Below are 18669 nucleotides of genomic sequence, written 5' to 3'. Positions count from 1 at the left end.
TAAATGCACAAATAACACAATTTATCTGTAACAAATTAGAGCGAATTATTAGCGGTTAATTTAAGCAATTCAAATTATAAAAATAGCGAAATGCGGTTAATTAACAATAAGCGAAAGTAAAGCGGAATTAATGGCGACTTGTTGCAACGAAAGCGTGGAAGCGAAAGATAATAACAATAGTTCGTCTTCTTCCTCGTTGAGTTGGGGAAGAAGGCTATTGTGCATGTCTAGCGGGAGCGATCAGCCAATAAAGCGGTCGATTCATGGCGTGATCGAGAGGCTGATTTTCTATTGGCGGTTCGATTTTTGCGGGAACTAGTGGTGGACAGGTGCGTCTCTTGAATTTAGGAGTCCCCCAGGAGCGAGTTAATCGCTACTGGGCCTTGTTCACCGAACAGAAAGTTACTTTCATAATTCCTCTGAACAAAACTTCACCACCTAGATCTCCATCAGATACCCGTCCTGTAGCAAATTTATCACATCTCGCAAAAGTTTTTGAGAGGATTATTGCAAATCAAGTGATAACTTATCTGGAAGATAATGAGCTTCTTGATAGTTTTCAATCTGGTTTTAAGAAGCATCACAGCACACAATCAGCATTATTGAGGCTTACTGATGATATTAGGCAAGCGATGGACAAGAACAAACTTACTATATTAGTGTTGTTTGATTTAGTAAGGCTTTCGACTATGTTGATCCCAAAATCATATTGATTGCGTTATTTGAGCTTGGATTTTCAGTGGAAACAATTATTTGGTTTTTCTCCTACCTATCAAACCGTTCTCAGTCAATATTGAATGATCTTGGGACTCCGATTCAGCTCCTCAGAACTTCATCTAGTGTTCCTCAGGGTTCTGTTCTCAGTCCAATCTTGTTTCTGATTGTCATGAATTCTGTAGCCAGATGGCTAGTGTATTGCAATCATGGTCTGTTTGCTGATGACAAATATATCTGTCTACACTTCTTTTTATATCAGCTACAAGAGGCAGTCAGACAGGTCAACACTGATGCACAATCAGTTGCGGATTGGGCAAAGAAGCATGGCTTGGAGATAAACTTGTCCAAGACCAAAGCTATGATTTTGGGTTCAAATAGTAAGCTGAAGCAACTGAGTAATTTTGATCTGCCACCTATTGCTATAGATGGTGTCATAATTCCTTATGTCGATACTACCAAGTGCTTAGGATTACACATCAGCAGGAACCTGAGTTGGAATCATTATGTCCAGCAAGTAGTAAACAAAGTAAACTCAGCTCTGCACTCTCTCAAAGTTCGAAAGAACGTCTTTTCAACTGACATAAGAAAATTGTTAGTATCAGCTACCATCTTACCACTTGCTGACTACTGTTCCGTCGTACTGGTAGACTCAACATCTGAAAATGATTGGAAACTTCAGCGTGCAATAAATTGCTCAATTAGATTCATTTTTAATCTTAGAAAAGATGAGCATATAACGCCTTATCGACGAGAATTGGGATGGCTCTCTGTGAAATATCGTAGAATGTATTTCATGAGTTGTTATTTCTTTAAGCTACTTCAAGTTGGTAAACCCAAATACCTACGAGATTTTTTTATTGAGGAGACTGGAGTCAGACGCTCAGATAGGTTAGCAACCAAAAAACACTCTCTTTACACGTTTCCGCGGTTTGCTACGATCTTCATGGAGCGGTCATTCCAAGTGAGTGCAATACGCTTGTGGGAAGAACTACCTGAAGAGATTGTCAACTCATCTAGTCTTGAAATATTCAAAAATAAAATTTTTGACCATTTGTTGAATTTGATTCATTAATTATGTTATTGTAAAGTGGAAAAATTCTCTGATATTTACTATTAAATTCCAAGTGTTCAATACTCTAAGTTTGTTCTTTTATCAGCTTTTATTAATAGAATAATTTCTTTGAGTTTGTTTGTTGAATTAGATAAAAATAAACATAAATTTTTATATTAGATTCATGCTCTAGTTTATGTACTTATATTACTTTATATTATGCTACTATTATTACTGTATTTGTAAATCATATTGTATTTAAAATTGCCATTTGGCTTGTGCCTTGGCATTAATAAATTATCAATCAATCAATCAATCAATCTCTCTCTCTTTCTCTCTCTGTCTCTCACCCCTTTCTATCTCTTTCTCTTTCTCCCCTCTTTATATCGTATCTAGTACTTACTTTTCATGGAATATAAAAATGAACTAAGCTATTACTATTCTGCTCTACTTTTTCCAGATAAAAAACTTGTAAACGTATACTTATTCCCAGGGCATTAATGTTTTATTACAAAAAAGTTTTACAGAACTTTAAATAATTGTTTAAAAGATCCGCTAACACTTCATTATGAATAAGAAATGTTTTTGATACCTTGGAGACTTAAGTTTACAAATCATTAATTAAGTTTTTAAAGAACAGCCATATGTAAATGTGAAATATTATCAATAAAAATTTGCGATATACTGAAATCAGCAGACCTACATTTTTTTGGTGTTATTCAATACTATAAATTAAATGGTGCTTTAATATTGCGATGACTCAAAAGCAAATTAGTGATTTTTGGCTGAAACATAATCAAATAATTAAAAAATTAAGAAAACGGTTGACCCTGAAGGCCATCCCTGCAACTTCTCGCTCATTTCGTACCTAAGCGCTTAAAATTGCATTTATGATGTTTTTGAGCTCTTCGAGCTCAAAAATACAGTTTATGTGTTCTTTTGAGCTCTCCGAGCTCGAAGAGATAGCTTTTCTATGCTTTTGAGCTCTTAGAGCTCAAAAATCTTATCAAAGTTCGATAAAACACGATTTTTTTTAATTTTCAAACTGCTATAACTTTTGAATAAATCAACCAATTTGCACGCGGTTAGCGACAATCTGATAAAAAATTCCGGAAATATTACAAAAAAACACTTTTTTCGATTTTTTTCAACAATGATATCTCACGAACACATCAACCGATTCTGACGCTTTTGGTGGCGATCGATGTGGGTTTTCAAGGTCAAGATCTGATTAGTTTTTGAAGTAGATCGGTTTAGCCAATTCGGAGATATTTTGAAAAAATGAAAAAAAAAAATAACTTTTTTTATACAAATATAAATAATGCCGTGAAGCGGGAAAGAATAGGAGTTACGGTAATTATTACGTGAAGCGTCCCACATTCACGTAACAGGATGTTGGTAGGAAAGGATTGAGAAAGGAATGTGGAGAGGATCATCTTAATGTGAGTTTATAGAATATGCGAGAAAAAATTATTAGATAGCTCGGACTGGGATTCGAACCCAGAACCTTCCGAAGACATGTCGGCTACTCTACCATTTGAGCTATTTGGTCTATACTAAATTTCCTTTCACTTATTCTATATACATTAAGCCACACCGTCCATCTTACGGCAAGCATTTTTACAAATATAAATAATGCTGTGAAGCGGGAAAGAATAGGAGTAACGGTAATTATTACGTGAAGCGTTCCACATTCACGTAACAGGATATTGGTAGGAAAGGATTGAGAAAGGAATGTGGAACGGACCAAAAAAAATTATTCCCTGTGTTATTCTTACGGGAAATCGAAAAGTGCGAGGCAGACAACCTTAATATTAACCCGTTAAGGACACACGTTAAAAGAATGACGTTGAGGACAGACGGGGCCCAGTGGACCCCACTCAGCAAAACATTTCTTATTTGTTTCCTACGTGATGTATTGACTTATAATTGGCAGCAAACTTTAATAAAACATTTCCTCTAAACATCTTAATAGTTATTTTTGATTTCTAATAATTTAAAAATACTGAAAAATCGTTTAGAACAAAAAACTGAATATTTTTTATAAAAAAAGTCGCAGAAATTTTGATTTTTACGATATCGAAAAAAATCGTAGGCCATTTTATTCGGAAAATGATATGTTTTGAGGAAAAAAATCAATATTTGATAAAGTTTGAGAAAAATATATTTATTCTAAAATTTGAAGTTACGAATTTCGGTCAGTCGCTTAAAATGAGACTAACAGCATGGAGACGTTTGTGACGTATCACAACTTAATGCGTAAATTTCAACCGACGATAGATTGCACACTAAGTCTTATTTATAAATTTCCTTCTTAATTCAAATTTGCCTCAAAGTTCATCTGGGGTCCACTGGACCCCGTGTGTCCTCAACGGGTTGATATTAAGGGCTTATATTGTCAGAGGCCTATTTTGGCATCTAAACAAAACTTTTGAACCTGGTTCCGAGAAAAAAAAAATTTTCTTTAACTCTCCGCTACGAAAATCGGAGATTTTCAAATATCGGAAAGTTATTTTTTTCACCCCGTTTAACGAAAATCGAGTTTTCATCGAATCTCGAGGTTTCAAGGTCCTAGGAAGCTTCCCTGACTATTCCCGCGATGGTGTCTGTATGCATGTATGGGTGTGTGTGTGTGTGTGTGTGTGTGTGTGTGTGTGTGTGTGTGTGTGTGTGTGTGTGTGTGTGTGTTTTTCCTTGGGGGAATCCTTTTTACGGATTCCAGGCATAGCTGTTTGGCCTGGATATGTGGCGACTCGACGCAGCGTCATACTAAAACTTGACGCTAACGCCCCTACCCACTAAACCCTAAACCCCTGTTGCAAACGTGTTGGTAGCGTTCCAGGCAGCTTCTGATGACAACATTGCTTCCACTAGTGAATCTAGTTGCATTCTCTGGTTCAGGATCCTCTCCAACTCTTCACGCTGTGGATCGAAACGAGGATATACAAAGAAGACGTGATCCGCATCTTCAGCAACACGTGAGCAGGACGGGAAGAGTCATCGTGCTTAAAGCGGTGTAGATACTCTCGAAAACACCCGTGTCCCGACAACATCTACGTAAGATAGTAATTGACCTCGCCGTGATTCCGGTTAAGCCAAATGTCGATCCGAGGTATGAGTGCGGTGCGTCCACCTACGCTTCTCTGCAGCATCCCATTGTAGTTGCCATCGGCCTATGCTGTTCTGCCGTTCTTCAATTCTAAGTTCTTCATGGCTCAGTGCAGTTGATCTTTTTTGTTGGTAAAGGGCTCGTCTTTCCTCTGCTAGAACTCTAAGAGGTAGGGTTCCGGCAATGACGCACACTGCTTCTTCTGATATAGTGCGGAAGGCACTAGCTACTCGTAGGGCACTCAGTCGATATACTGGTCCAGCTTTTCTCCATGATTCTTGGGTTTCCAGTGCATCAGCCCAAATGGATATTCCGTAAGTAAGCACTGATGTGACTACTGATGACAATAGTAGCCTCCTGCTCTGCATTGGGCCTCCGATGTTAGGCATCAGTCGTGCGAGACTAGCCCTCACTACTGATGCTTTGGCACTGACGTGTTCCACCTGCTGCTTAAAGTTGAGTCGGGCATCCAGCATCACTCCAGGATAACGGATAAATGGTTGTGATGTGATTTCTTGTTCTCCGACTCTCAACTTGATAGTTTCTACCGTTTTTCTATTGGTGATGGGCACTGCTTCGGTTTTATGCTTGGCTAGTTGCAAGTTCATCATGTCCATCCACAAATTGACTCGTCTGAATATGATATCAAACGCCATTTCTATCTCTTCGAGGTGCTTTGCGACGATCACGACAGCTACGTCATCCGCATATGCTACAAGTTTGACTCCCGTAGGCAATGCTATTCTCAGGAGGCCATCATACATGATGTTTCATAGCAGAGGACCTAAGAATTATCCCTGTGGCACTCCTCCGGTGATTTCGTACACTTCCGTACCGTTCTTCGTGTCATATTTCAGAACCTTATTCGTGAAGTAGCTCGCTGTCATTCTGCGAAGGTATCCTGGTACGTTTTTTTCTTCTAGAGCCCGCATAACGCAGTCCCAGTTAGCGGAGTTGAAGGCATTTTTGATATCCAAAGCAGACACCGAGCAGTATTTCTCTTTTCCACCCTTCCATCTCGCTCCGGCGATTGCATCCTTGGTTGTATCAACAACCAATTTGATCGCATCCAGAGTTGACCATCCTTTTCAGAAACCAAACTGGTTCTCTTCCAGGAGTGGATCGACTACAGCCTCTATTCTCTGATAAATTATCCACTCGAATATGTTGCCGGCCGTGTCTAACATGCAGAGTGGTTGGTAGGATGACGGTTCTTCCGGCGGCTTTTTCCCCTTCGGAAGTAGCACTAGCCGTTGCTGTTTCCACTTCTGGGGAAAAGTCCCTTCCTTCAGGCATGTATCGTTAACGTCCAGTAATAATGTCGGTGCTGCCCTAAGGATTGATTTCAGGGCAATATTAGGGATTCCGTCCAATCCCGGCGCCTTATTATTCCCTACTCGATTGCCTGCCTCTATCAACTCATCCAACGTGATAGTTGGGATGTCTTCAGAGTTGAGCTGCTCCAACTTGTAGGTAAATACCGGCTGTTTGGGAAACAGCGCAGTAACAATCTTCTCTAGGAGCTGTGGACACGTAGGTGATGGCATTGGCTGGCATTTCAGGTGGGTCATAACCACCTTATACGGTCTGCCCCATGGATCTTTCTCTACTTCTGCAACCAGTTCCTTCCAGCAGCGTCTTTTGCTTTCTTTGATTGCTCTGTTCAATTCTCGACGGGCCTTTTTATACTCTGCCATCAGCTCTGAGGAGTTAGGTCGTCTGTAGCCACGCTGAGACTTTCTCCTTTTTTTAAGACACTCTGAACGTAAAATGCTAAAGTGATCGTTCCACCAGTGCACCGAAGGTCTTGAATTCATGCCACGTTTCCGGGAAATACTGGCGTCGCAGGCCTGGGTGACTCTTCTCATTAGGTCCTTGGTCTTCTTTTCAACAGTTTCTACGATGATCGGATCGCACTCTAGGTCTACTACTAAAGCAGTGAGGTCAAGAGATTTAACTTTCCACCCAACCACGCTAGCGCTCCTGTTGACTCTTGTTAGATTCTGGCCAGTTGATATTTCCCATAGTATCGCACTATGGTCGCTGGCTGTGTAGATGTTCAATACTTTCCAAGAAAAACCTCGTCAAGCTGAGCAACTGCTGACAAATGTGAGGTCGACATTTGAGTTTGCCCCTCCCTCAGTATACGTTGGCGTGTCACCGGTATTGAGAAGGATCATTTCCAGTGTGGCCATTGCCTCGAGGAGTGCTTTTCTACGTGTATTAGTGAACTTGCTGCCCCAGTCTGCTTCCCAGGAATTTAAGTCACCAGCTATTGCCACGGGAAAGTGTTTTCTTGCGTCCTCAGTTAGCCGATCAAGGAAGTCTTCAAACTGTTCATTAGAGAGACTAGAGGGTGCATAACAACTGTAGATGCGGAGGCCATCTACCCATGCTGCTACGGAGCCGGCTTTTTTATTGTTGACTGTTCTCTGAAGAGGACATTTACCGCAGGACAAGATGACGGCTTTGTTAGTGCTATCGGATTCCCAGGGTTGGTTACTCAGGTGTCTATAAGGCTCACTTATAAGTGCTATGTCTGCCTCTAACTCGCGCACAGTTTGCATGAGCAGGTCATGCGCAGCCTCACAATGATTGAGGTTGAGCTGCAATATCTTTATGTTCTTGGCTTCGTTATCTTCTGGAGCGCTTCTTAGAAGATGGAGCATCTGTTCGTGCCTGCATGGTAAGCCGCCTTTTCTACGCCGTGCCGTTCAACGCACAGTGCACATTTAGCTGGATTTTTACAATCAGCAATTTTGTGTCCTTCTTTTCCGCACCTTATGCGGTGCTTAGACTGATCGACTTCGCTTTTGCACTGAGATCCGAAGTGCCCAAAGTGCCAGCATTTGAAGCATTGTATGGGTCTCTTCGTTGCTCTCATTCAGCAATTGACCAAGCCGATCCTTATTTTGCAGTTTCCCTCCAGTAACTTTTATGCTGTAGCTTCTGGTAGTGACACTGTGTCTGTCTGCGTACCCCTAAAGGCTTCACGGATTTTGATTGCCTCTAGTGGGATTTCACAACTTTCTCCAGCTTCCCTCTTTAGAGCGGTCTGAATATGCTCTTTCGTCGGGTCGTCATTGACATCTCAAATCTCGATGCTCTCCTGTGGCCCTTTGCAGATCACTTTGGCCTCCTCCTTAAGGATGTCTGTGATCGTCTTTTGTAGGGCTTGGCCTTTGTCAATGCTCTTCCTCGAAATCGTAATCAACAAGTCGCCACTTCTGGTCTTGTTGATCTTATCCACGGTTGAACGAACCTGCTCATTTGGGACGTCCTGCTTTATGCGACGCAGAATCTCGGCATATTTTGTTTTCTTGGCCGGGCGGATGATCAGTGCGTCGGGTCTGATCCATTTGCCCGGTTTTTTTCGCTTAGGCTCTGGCCTGGGCTCCTTCGGCGGCTGCTTTGAGAGTTGCTCTCTAGCTAGTTTCCTCTTCTCCTTCTTAAACTGTACTTTTTCCCAATCAGTCGCCTTCTTAGGTTCGTCGCCCTGCCCTGCCAGTCGTTGGGAGGGCTTTTTTTCAAGTCCTTCTTTGGGACTTTGTTGGTTGGCTCTGGCGAGTTTCGGTCCTTTCGCTTTCCAGGCCTCGTGTCAGTTCCACCCTTGTCTTCAGCGACTGATTCACCGTCACCTTCGGCTCCGGTGTCCATTGCTTCGTCAGTCACGACGTCAGCTTGACAGGTGTAGCACGGGAAATGCGCTGCAATGATGAGCGCCATTATTCGTCCAGTTTCTCAAACCTTTGAAGGGCGTTAGCTACACTAGTCGTCTTGGACTTTATCTCCTTGTGAATATTAACCTTTGATTGGACAAACTCTTGCAGCTCAATGGTCAGCTTTTCAAGGCGCTCCAGCGCTTGCGTTCTTTTCATTTCAGCGCTTGCTTCAGTCACTGCTTCTTGGGCATGAGCCTGTTTCCACTCTTGTTTGTTTCCTGTAAATTACTCATACTTTTTGATTTACCAGCGCATCGTACGGAGTGGAGCGGGTTGTCATAACTAGGAATGGGTTTACCCTCGGAGATAGTACTCCTACCCCAGTTCCCTGAGGCCTAGTCTTAGGCCTAGACACTTAGCCATTCCCAGAATACACGGACAGACTAAACTCGCTCGGGGCGGTGAAGATTCCGATCTCTAACACTCACTGCGTACTTCCTGATCAAGGCCCGAAGTGACTGGCTCCTGATCCACTGCTGCAACTTACACCTCGGCAGAGCAAGCTCACATCAGCCGTCGCCCGCATCGTCGGAAATAATCGACACGGGTTCCGGACACTCCCAGTGAGTTACAGCAGGAAACGATCATCTTGCTAGGTCAGTTAGTGTGACCAACCTATTAAAGGGGGGGGGGGGAGTTTTGTCCACGGGAGCGTATTTTATTTGGCTCCTACCCTCTGTACCTCATCAAATAAGAGACCTAGTGTCAGCAGTAGTAGCCAACCTAGTACGATTGATGCCCAACATCGGTGGCCCGAAGCAGACAAGGAGGTCATTGCTATCATCAGTAGTTACATCGGTCCTCACATATGGTATATCCATTTGGGCCAACGCACTTGAGATCCAAGAATCATAAAGGAAAGCATGTCCAGTTTACCGACTGAGCGCGCTAAGAGTAGCCAGCGCCTTTCGAACAATATCAGAGGAAGCAGTGTGTGTCATTTCCGGAATTTTGCCGCTCAGAGTCCTAGCTGAGGAAAGACGTAACCTTTACCAACGAAAGAAGACAACCGCACAAAGTGCCGAGGAACTTAGAGCTAAAGAACGGCAGAACAGCATCGCGCGATGGCAATCGCAGTGGGACGCCGCGACAACAGGGAGATGGACACACCATCTCATACCAAGAATTGACGTTTGGCTTAACCGGAATCACGGCGAGGCCAACTACTATCTGACCCAGATGTTGTCAGGACACGGCTGTTTCCGGAAGTACCGTTATCGCTTTAAGCACGATAATTCCCCAGAGTGTCCGTCTTGCCCAAGAGTTGCTGAAAATGCGGAGCACGTTTTCTTTGAGTGCCCTCGTTTTAACCCACAGCGTGATGAGTTAGAGAAGATCCTGAGCAAGAAAATCACACCAGAGTCAATAGTAGAAGAAATGCTGTTATCCGAAGCTGCCTGGAACGTCACAAGCACGTTTACCACAGAAGTGCTTACAGAGCTGCGTTCCATTGAAAGAAAAAGGGCAAATGACAGAAACTAGAAGGAAGGAAAAATAACACCTTAGCCACCAGAAGGAATAGCAGTAGCTAGATCCTCCCCTCACGAAGTAATGCCTGACGGCGGTTTCTATGAGGGATTAGAGGAAAGAAGAAAAGGGGTTTAGGGTTTAGTGGGTAGGGGCGTTAGCGTCGAGTTTTAGTATGACGCTGCGTCGAGTCGCCACATATCCAGGCCGAACAGCTATGCCTGGAATCCGTAAGAAGGATTCCCCCCCCTAAGATAAAAAAACACACACACACACACACACACACACACACACACACACACACACACACACACACACACACACACACACACACACACACACACACACACACACACACAGACACCATCGCGGGAATAGTCAGGGAAGCTTTCTAGGACCTCGAAACATCGAGATTCGATGAAAACTCGATTTTCGTAAAACGGGGTGAAAACAATAACTTCCCGATTTTTGAAAATCTTTGATTTTTTTAGCTTAAAATTAAAAATGTTTTTCTTAGAATTTCTATGAAATTTTTAGTCCGATCACTTTGCGCTCTAAAATTTCTTAAAAAGCTCAAAAAACTGCGCTGAATGCCGTAAGCCACGAAAAAATCGGTTGATTCATTCAAAAGTTATTACGGTTTAAAAATTCAAAAAATAGTGTTATATGAAACTCCTATCAGACTTTTTAGCTCGAAGAGCTCAAAAGCATAGAACAGTCATCTCTTTGAGCTCGGAAAGCTCAAGATAAACCAAAAATGATATTTTTGAGCTCGGAGAGCTAAGTTCAGTCTAACCTTTTCGAATGGCACCAACCACGATTAAATCGGTCAAGCCGTTCGAAAGTTATGAGAGGTTTATATATGGCCACACACACACACACACACGCACACACACATACATACAGACATACGGACATCACCGCAGAAACATTCGGGGAGGCTTCCTAGGACCTCAACACGTCAATATCCGTTGAAAACTCGATTTTCGAAAAACGGGGTAAAACCATTAACTTCCCGATTTCTGAAAATTTTCAATTTTCTTAGCGGGAAGTTAAAAATCATCGTTAGACCCATCAAATTTTTTTGAAATCTCTTCTTTAAACTGAATTTTGATGGCCCATGGTGTGGATTTTTCAAGTTTTAATGGAGGGGTAAACGCTTCAATTTAAAAAAAAAATCAATTTTTTAACTCAATTTATTTTTAAATTTACTATCTTTTTAGCAACCATACACTTTTTTTTCTCTTAATACAGTTTGTAAAAAACGCGGTCTACGAAAGAATTTGAGCAAGCTTTAGAATTGAATTGTAAATAAAATTAATTTCTCATTATTTATGTGCAATCAACTTAATATTAAATCAATTTACCTAACATATATATTTCAATTCACCAAACTTTTTTTCTCTATGGTCAAGTTTTATTTTCTTGATAGCAAGAGTAAAATTTTGAAGAGAATATTTTTCTTAAATCAAGTAGTTTCTTCACTGCAATAAAGAAGAAAAATTGACCCTAACATTGAAGGGACCGGAACAAATACAGTCAGACTTTTGTTTTTTATTCGATCCGACCATTTACTTCCTACCATCAAAAACAACATGATCACCTAATTTTTCAAACAACTGATACTTTTATTGATTAAATCAAGACAATTATAAACGGTAATTCTAATAAAATTTAATAATTCTCCAATGTCTAAAAAGTAAATATTTAACTAAATATATTGAATTTCAACGAAAGGGTGTGTGATGCAAATAAAGCTTATCTTCAAAATATTTGCCTGATCGATCGGCTACCGAGTTCGGCCTTGGGTTCTATGTGCTACAGTAACTATCGTGTCACATGCATTAATACACCACATGCATATAGGACAAAGCGTTTCCCATCATGACCTACCTTTACATTAGTCGACGTCTCACTACTCTATACTATTCTAGTTTATAGTGGATACTCAAGCTCTTTCAATATATATATATATATTAGGGTGATCCAAAAAAAAAAAAAATTTTTTTTTTTTCAAACAGGCTCAAAAGTTTTTTTTAGGAGTAAAAAAATTACTGTGAAAAGATGAGCTCTTAATATTAATATTAAGATTGTCCTCATCGCATTTTTTAAATTCCCGTAAGAATAACATAGGAAAAATTTTTTTTGCTTCTTCTGATTTTTGTACCGTTCAAACGACTGATTGACTTATAAATCGCTGTTTCAATCTTTATAGAGAATTAAACGTTCTACAAAAAAGGTCTGATAACATTTTTTGATTTGTCCACGCGTTCAAAACTTATTCAAGATCAAAGTTCAATTTTTCAAAAATTTGATCGAATTTTATAAATTACACTAATACTGTTAGTTTCAGTGTCAAAATCAATACAAATCAAATTTTTTGTCAAACATAAATTAGACTTCTGATACATGTGGTCATCGGAAAAAATAGACTGAAAAAAAAAAAAAAATAATAATAATAATAATAATAATAGTATTTATTCCATTGCTATAAGATGGAAAATAAATAAATAAATAAATATCTTTAAAAAAATTTTTGTAATTTCAGATACAAATGGCCAATTTGTTCTTTTAAATTTTCAGTCAGATAAACACTATTATTTTCTTGCTCCGTCGATAAAAAAATTATTTCCCAATAGATGGAGCTCAGAGCTTCAGAGCTATGTTATTATTATGATAAACATACTGAACCAAAAATTTTTGTCCTTAGCATTTTTATTTTAACAAAGTTAGAGTTATTTGCAGTTATTATTATCTATTACATGATATTAATTTAAAAAATTATTTGAGCTTAATTTCAAGTTGACCATGGATTACTTGAGTCGTATTGTGAGTGATCCAATTGAAAATTTTAGTGGACGCAAACTTCCTAGTTTGGTAGAGGTTATGTCGGTATTTCTCTACCAGAAAAAAGTTTTAAAATCTCAACATAAACACAGTATCAATTTGACAACAACGAAAGTTCAAGAAAAGTGGTTCGAAGCTGGTATTCCAACGTGTGGCGAGCAATTTGCGCGAAAAAAATTTTCAAATTTATTAGATGAAGTCAAAAAGTTACAGAGGAATTGTAAGCGCAAAAAATCAGTAGCACAAAAGAAGAAAGAATCAAATTTTTCTCAAAAATTAAAAAATTTATTTGATATCGCCAAACTGAACGTCGATAAATACATTGATGAAGAGAAAAAGTTGTTCTTGGCCGGGCAAAGATAAAAAAATCGATTCGGATTTATTGATAATAACACTGTAACACAACAAGAAGATCAAAATCAAGATATAATGGTTGTAGATTTAGCTGGTAAGTTTATATTACAATTTATATTTACATTGATAGAAGAATTTCTTAGTATTTAAAAAGATTTCTTTGTATTTAAGAAATCATTTCTTAAACATCATTTCTTTGTATTTAAAAAATATTTCTTAATATTTAATAATTATTTCTTAAATACTAAGAAATATAAATACTAAGGAATATTTTTTAAATGCTGAGAAAAGATGTTTAAGAGATAATTTTTTAAATGCAAAGAAATCATCTTAAATGCTAAGAAATCCTTCTATTAGTATACTTTCTCAATCAACTATAACTATCTGTTTTACATAAACAACTTTTGCTATTTAGATGCAGATGAACCTGCTGCTGATATGATGCTTGTTACTCAAAAATCCGCAGTATTACTATCTGGTTTATCAGCAACAACATCTAGTCAGACATCAAATGTTGTATCTGACTTTGAAAATCAGCTAAGTCAACAGTGTCAACCAAACAAAATTGATGTGATGACACCCGAATTATGTGCAGCACTAGATCGAGCAAAAGTAACAAATAGGAATGCTACTTTTATTTTAGCTGCTGCTTTTAAGAGTGTAGGAATCGATCTTTCTACTCTTCATTTAAGCTACGGTACAATTTATCGAGCGCGCATCAAACATAGATCAAACATTGCGCAAGATTTGAAAGAAGAATTCCATTCTGATGATCGTTATGTTGTCCACTGGAACGGTAAAATTTTGCCCGATATAGCTGATTCACAGTCTGTTGACCGTTTAGCAGTTCTACTTTCTGTCTCTGGAGTTGATCAGCTTCTTGGAGTCCCTAAAGCTGATAGTGGAACTGCTTATCAACAAGCTTTCGCTGTTATTTCGACGTTGAATCAATGGAACATTGCTCCTTACGTAAAAGCAATGTGTTTCGATACTGCAGCTGTCAACACAGGTAAACTTTATTTAATAATTATTAATTAATTAATTAATTAATAATAATTACAAGTACTTACGTCATTATTATATTTGATTTCTACTGCATGACTTCAGCGTGAGCGTAGGTATGCTCTCCTCTCGCCTTAAAATCAAGATCTCATGTTTTCATATATTTTTATCTGTTCTTATTGTAGGCGTTTATAAAGATACATGTGTTCAAATTGAAAAAGCATTGGGGAGAAAATTGGTGTGGCTTCCTTGTCATCATCATGTATTGGAAATTGTTTTACGAGGAGTTTTTGAAGTTTTTTGGACCACTACATCTGGCCCTAACGTGCCGATTTTCCTTTGTTTTAAAAAAGGATGGGATGACATTGATCAAACCAAATATAAAATTGGAATAGAGGATGAAACTGTGGCAATCGCTTTAAATGAAGATAAGATGAAAATTATTTATTTCATTAAACGATTGCTTACAGATAAAAATTGTTAATTATATTTCCTTGATACAATCAAAACTAATACTTTCAACTTATGTTTATTAATTTGGTTTTTTAGATGTCTCAGCCTCGAGATGATTACCGGGAGCTTTTGGTATTATCTTTAGTTTTTCTTGGTAGTTGTCCAACTGATACGTACGCTTTCAAGCGTCCTGGTGCTATGCATCATGCGCGATGATGTCAAAAGCCATCTATAGTTTGAAAATGTTTATTTTTCGGGATCAATTTCATCTTTCCTCTCGTGAAATAAAAAGTTTACGTCAAGTACGTACTTTCGTAATTTTATTTTACATTGAAGCTTGGTACACGGCAACATCTGCTATTCTGGCACCTCACAAAGGTCTAGATTTGATGAAAAATTTGATTTTAAATAAAAAAATTGACTCGGTGGTGTCACAAGAAGCTTGCAGAAAGATGAAGGAACATTTGTGGTATTTAAATGACGAGTTGGCCACAATCTCATTATTTGATGATAATTTTCCGATCTATAGGGTGTCCCAAAAGTCACGGACGCCATTGTAGGATCTGATGAAAAAAATAATTCTAAGACGAAAAGTCCTTAGCCATTTTTCAATTAACCACATAGATAATTAATTATTAACTAAAAATAACGTCTCTTTATTTGTTAGAGAGAGAGCGCCAGTATCCAGTAAAATATAGCTAACGTAGTCACACACATTTACTTACACATTCACACGTGCAAGCGTCTTCATTGGAACGCACTTAACTTGACACTAGTGCTTTCTCTCTAACGCATAAGAGGACGTTATTTTAATTAATAATTAATTATCTATGCGTCTGATTAAAAAATGGCTAAGGACTTTTCGTCTCAGAATTATTTTGTTTATCAGATGCTACAATGGCGTCCGTTACTTCTGGGACACTCTGTATATTAAAAAGAAAATGCTTTATGCCATTAACACTCAAGAGGGCCCTACATTAATGGAGCAGCGATATCATGTGGAGGATGTAAATTTAAAATCGTTATTAGATAACGACTTAAGCGACTTTGTTTCGAAAAACTCATTAGAGCTATTTAAAAAATTTGATTTACTCTCTGATTTCATAGAAGAAGATATTTTTACATGGCCCAATGATGACAGCTACAAAACATGTCTGGAATTTTTCAAAACTTTGAAAGTAATGAACGACGTTGCTGAACGAGGTGTTGCATTAATTGAAGAATATAACTGCTGCCTAACTAAAGATGAAAAACAGTTGCAGTGTTTATTGCAGGTTGTTCGGGGCCATCGACAACGTTTTCCAAATTGTTATAAAAAATCACTTCAATCATAAATATTTAATATAAATAGATAAGCAATTTTTTAAGCAAAACTTATTAATTAAATGAATGTGAATATTAAAATAGAATAAAATTGTTTATTTTTTGATTTATTACAAAAAAATTCCTTAAAAGCATCATATTTATTTGATTGAATAAAAAAAAATTATTGGTCAACATTTATCGGAAATCTAATTTATGTTTGACAAAAAATTTGATCCTAGGATTGGTTGACTGATAAATCACTGTTCCAATCTTTATAGAGAATTGAACGCTCTACAAAAAAGGTTTGATAACATTTTTTGATTTGTCCACGCGTTCAAAAGTTATTCAAGATCAAAGTTCAATTTTTCAAAAATTTGATCGAATTTTGACACCAATCCGAAATGAAATTTAGATTTTAGAAAAATATTGTGGATATTACTCAGAAAAAAAATATTGTTAAAAATTACTTTTATGACAATTTTAGGATACTTTCCTGAAAATTTTAGGACACTATTATGAATTTTAGGACAGATTTGTGAAAATGTTAGGATACTCTTATGACATTTTTATGACAATTTTATGATCTTTTATGAAAATTTTATAAAAATTTTAGGACTCTTTTATGACAATTTCAGGACACTTTTATGAATTTTAGGATACTTCTATGACAATTTTATGACAATTTTGGGACACTTTTATGAATTTTAGGATACTTTTATGACAACTTGAAGAAAATTTTAGGATACTTTTATGACAATTTCAGGATACTCGTAGGACACTTTTATAAATTTTAGGGTACTTTTATGAAAATTTTAGTACAAATTTATGACAATTTTGGGACGATTTCATGACAATTTTGGGATAATTTTTTAACAATTGTATAACAACTTTGACAATTTTAGGACACTTTTATGACAACTCTTTATGACAATTATAAAATTGACATGAAAGTGTCCTAAAATTGGTATAAAAGTATCCTAAAGTTGTCATAAAATTGTCCTAAAATTTTCATAAAAGTACCCTAAAATTGTCATAAAAGAGTCCTAAAATTGATAATAGTGTCCTAAAATTTTCAGAAAAGAATCCTAAAATTGTCATAAAAGTAATTTTTAACAATATTTTTTTTTCTGAGTAATATCCACAATATTTTTCTAAAATCTAAATTTCATTTCGAATTGGTGTCATAAATTTGTCATAAAATGTCCTAAATTATGTCACGTTTAGGATCCTAAGCTTATGACAATTTTAAGACAAATTTTTTTTTACACGAGAGTGATTTAAGTTGATTTTTCGTACTTATAAATAAATATTATCACTTTTTTAAACAGTTCGAAGTTTGAGGCCTGATAACTCCGAAATGGTTCTCCGTACGCATATATTCATTCAGACAATTTTTGTAGATTGTTAAATTTCCTACAAGAATATGTATCGATCATAGCTATAAAATGTTCCGTTGTTGACTAGCAAAATTCAAAAGTAAAAAAAAATTTTTTTCCATGTTATTTAAATGGAAATGGATACTCTGAAGAATTTTCAATGTTCTTCGAAAAAAAAAAAAAAAAATAGTGTGTTTTTTCGAAACACTCTAATGTATATATATTGCTCTATTTCACCAGTTGCAGTCGAATATTCGTATAATATTCTCTTCTGAGTGGTATGTAGTATTCCATATGACTTACGTTTATGTAGGGCATACGTCAGGACGATGGCACGTGACGACGTTGCTAGAAGCGTTAATTATCGTCGGAGGTGTGATCATTAGATTCGAGTGGGCAATTTGTTTCACCAGTCAATCGATCATCCGTTCTATTTTTTTTTGTTTCTTTTTTGAAGAATTCCTCTATGCTATCGTAACTAAATTACGAATATCCGTTACAATTTTTTATTTTAATTAGAGATGATAAGTGGTAGCAATGTCATTTCATGAATTCATGACTTCACTGAAAAAAATTAGGAAAACGGTCGACCCTAAAGGCCATCCCTGCAACGTCCCGCTAATTCCATACTTAAGCGCTAAAAATTGCACTTAGTACGTTTTTGAGCTCTTCGAGCTCAAATTATAATATTCGTGTCATTTTGAGCTCTCCGAGCTCAAGAGTCTGATAGAAGTTGAATAAAACACCATTTTTTGAAATTTCAAACTGTAATAACTTTTGAATGAATGAAGCGATTTTTACGCGATAGGCGGCATTCGACGCACTTTTGAAGCCCCATAAAGAATCTTTAACTTTAAATCGATCAAACCAAGAATTTCGAAGTGATTCTGAAAAAACACTTTTTTCGGTTTTCTTTCGATAACAATAACTCACAAACGAATCAACCGATTTTGACCGAGTTTGCAGTGATCGACGTGGTTTTTTGATCTTAAGAGCTGATTAGATTTTGGAATCAGTGAAGCCATTTAAAAGTAATTCTAAAAAAACCACATTTCAAAAAATTTTTTTTGGTAGTTTTTTTGAGATTTCTCAAAATCTACTGGTTCGAATCGGTTCGAATGGTATTCAAAATCTAAGTTTGGTCAAGCCCTTTCGAATGGCGTCAGACATACGGACATCATCGCGAAAACATTCAGGAAAGCTTCCTAGGACCTCAAAACGTCAAGATCTGATGAGAACTCGATTTTCGAAAAACGGGGTAAAACC

This window comes from Cotesia glomerata, linkage group LG5 (genome assembly GCF_020080835.1).
Source record: "Cotesia glomerata isolate CgM1 linkage group LG5, MPM_Cglom_v2.3, whole genome shotgun sequence".
Taxonomy (NCBI): Eukaryota; Metazoa; Arthropoda; class Insecta; order Hymenoptera; family Braconidae; genus Cotesia; species Cotesia glomerata.
The sequence above is the reverse complement of the archived record's forward strand: the minus strand, read 5'-3'. Positions refer to the sequence as shown.